Source organism: Vombatus ursinus, unplaced genomic scaffold (assembly GCF_900497805.2).
Source record: "Vombatus ursinus unplaced genomic scaffold, bare-nosed wombat genome assembly UNPS02010461.1, whole genome shotgun sequence".
Classification (NCBI taxonomy): domain Eukaryota; kingdom Metazoa; phylum Chordata; class Mammalia; order Diprotodontia; family Vombatidae; genus Vombatus; species Vombatus ursinus.
The window spans coordinates 9,129,487-9,132,823 of NW_020950239.1; positions in this window are offsets into that span (position 1 = coordinate 9,129,487).

Sequence of the window (3,337 nt, forward strand, 5' to 3'; positions counted from 1 at the left end):
GTTCTAGGATCCTCTGCCCTTTTATTTATTCTACATTGTCTCTCCTAATAATACATGGAGAGAAGGGACGATTTTTAGGGACACTGATAACTTTTTTTTAATATCACCCCAGTCTTAAAGGATTTAGTTCAACAAACGTTTGAGATCTTCTTATGTGCTAAAGGTAACAATGTCACAACATTGGGCCCGTGGGTGAGGAGAAAGGTGAGAAAAAAATTGTGCCCATTTTTAAGAGAGACTTAAGAGAGAATCCACTGAATAAGTGAGAAGGAGGTAACCAGGCAAAGTGCTGGGAAATATTTGAGGAGGGAAAAGCCAATTTTATCTTGGAGGGTTAAGAAAGGGATCATGACTCTAACAGGATGAGGAGGGGGGTGAGGATAAAGGAGGTATCTTTAGAGGGAACGGTGTGGGAATAGGTTAAAAGGGGAATGTAGAAGGGGGTTTAGACTTAGGGGAATGGGAGGATAAGGGAGGGATTCCTGCAGTGGGGGTAGCTTAAGTAATAGGAGGGTAAGGTAGCAGGTAGAAGTAAAGTAGAGGAGTTAGGAAAGATAGGAAAAATAGAGAGATACGCACAAACATAAAAACAACGATTAAGAGTGGAATCTCTTAGGGAAAGTATATATACATATGTGTATATATATGTATGTATGTGTATATATGTATAAGTGCATGTATATATCAATACCTATATATAAATATATCCAATGCTCAACTGTAGCCTTGGCGTGATGGGTAGGGGGGAAGGAGGGGGAAAAAGAACAAAGTAAAAGTGTACAGCAGAGAACAAAAGAAAACCTACAAGGAAGTAAAGAAAAGATGGAGAGCTTTCAACATAATGCACAATATTTAATATATAGGCTTTCTTGAAATGAAAAGTTATTGTTATATATTTTGAATCCTCTCCTATGTTCTGCTGTGCACACATTTTTGTTTTTTATATTTTATATTTAAATTTACAATGTTTCTCTTTCTTTTCTTATTATGTATTTAAGTTTTAGCATTTGTCTAAAATTAAAAAAAAGGGGGGGTCATAGAGGAAGCAGGGCCTGAGAAGAGCCTTGAAAGGAAGAGACTTCAGCATAGATGCCAACAGAGGGGAGCTGCCCACACCGGGCCCTCCCCTCCCTTCCTTCCTTTGAGTACCGGGACTTAACAGTTTACAGGGTAGTGGAGGCTCTTCTCTTGGCTGCATTTCAAAATCGCTTGTCATCATTCCCCTAGTCTCAGATAAAAAGATGCCCTTCTCCATGAGACCCTTCACCACGGATCCCATTGCCATTTTCTCCAGCTGCTGCCCCACAGTCAGCCTCACTCTGTCTCTGATATTCAGCATCAGGAGCCCAGTAGAAAAACTTCATCATACTTAGGAGGAGCTTCCTCCCCAAAGGGGGGAGAGAACGTCCAGCCACCAGAATCTGAGTCACTGATACTGCCTCATGTTTTCTCTGAAGTTCAACTCACTTTCTCTTTGGGTCTGTATATACTTACAGGAAAGTATGTCAGATTTTTTTTGGGGGAAGGATGTTTTTATCAATTGTTTTTACTTATATCATCTTAATAAATGCCCATTTTTAGAAAGTTGATTAAGTCTGGCTGACAATGGAAATCAATCAATTACCTTAGAAAAATCCCCCTCAATGCCTCAAGACATCATTCCTTTAAAGTTCTGAGGGGAGATGTGGCCAAGCTCTCCAGGCCAGACCTGCCAGTGCTAATGGGGGTTAGGAGAGGGATCCCAGGACCTTTGCTACACTCCACTCAGTGGCCCTACTAATAAGTTATTGTAATAAATGTTAACAGTAAAACCTAAAATCTTATTCAGTCCAAAAATCTTTTATCATTCTTTTTGAATAATAAAAGAAACAATAACTCTTCTTTATGTAAAATTGCACCAGCTCTAAATCTCGCACTTGCTCAGTACCCCGTGCCTCGGGGACCCCTCCCTTCCTCTGAATGGAGAGGGTCTTCCACATCAGAGACCTCCTCCTGCATCCTTCCCTTAAGGAGGGGGCTCAGAGCAGCCAGCCCATCATTTCCTATCTGTTTACATGACTTCATCAGGTTGAGTACCTTCTCTCTCTCTCTCTCTCTCTCTTTCCTCTCCTCTCCTCTTCTATTCTATTCTTCTCTTCTTTCTGTCTCTCTGTCTCTCTGTCTCTATCTCTGTCTCTGTCTCTCTCTTCTCTCTGTCTCTCCTCTTCTTTCTGTCTCTGTCTCTCTGTCTCCCTCTGTCTCTCTGTCTCTTTCTCTGTCTGTCTGTCTGTCTCTCTCTCTGTCTCTGTCTCTTTCTCTCTCTCTGTCTCTCTCTCCCATCCCCCAGCTCTTCTCAATTTTCTTTTGTTAAACTATAAACTCCTTGAGGGCAAGAATTCTCATTTGCTGTTCTTTGGTTGTGCAAGGCTTTTGCACTGTGCAGGTACTAAATAGGTGCTCAATAAATGCTTATTGACTGACTGACTAATATCAACTGAGGAAGCATCCCCCAGCCCTGGACTGTTTTGGTTATTTCGCTGCATGTTACATACATACATTTCTTTATTTTACGGCTGTCTCTGCCCCTGCAAAGCATGGTGAGTTTGGGGAAATCTAGATCTCCAAGGTCCATCCTCACATTAAAATTCTATGATTCTTCTAGGATTTCTAAATATTGTATTGGTTTCCCCATAACTTTAACTCCCATAAGCAACATTAGTGTTTAGCAATTTTTTCCTTTGAGAAATCATAGCCCAACTCTTTTTTTAATCTTTGAAGTCCTGGAAACTGAAGGAAATGGCAATAACAATGAGTCCCAAGATGGGACTGACTAGGCTAAGCCTTTTTCATCTCCTGGCACGTGTTCTGAAAGGGTTCAGCTGCTTCCCTAAGGTTTTCCTTGCTAGGGAGCCATTGATGAGACTAGGACTCTCTGGCTGGGTTCTTGCTTCTAGAACCAGGTTCTCATTCAACTTTTCATCAGGGGTTTTTGATGAATTGGAGCAAGGGTTGAAGCCACAGTGGAGTCAGATCATCCTGCCTCATTCCACCAGCTCAGGTTGAGTGCATCTCAGAAACTCATTGAGCTAATTGAGGGAGGGCCTGGACTGTGTAAAAAGAACCTTAATGTGGTGTCCCATGGTACCCAATAGGTACCATTTTGAATGAGGAAACTGTATCAAAATGAAGTTTGGGGTGATTTTTGTCTCCACTGGTCAGTCAGTCAACAAGCATTTATTCCCATGTGGCAAGCACTTTGCTAACTCTGGGGATACAAAGAAAGGCACAGGCAAGGTCTCAGCCCATAAGGGGAATCCAAAATGCAGGTAATTCTGTACATACAGGATAGATAGAGAAA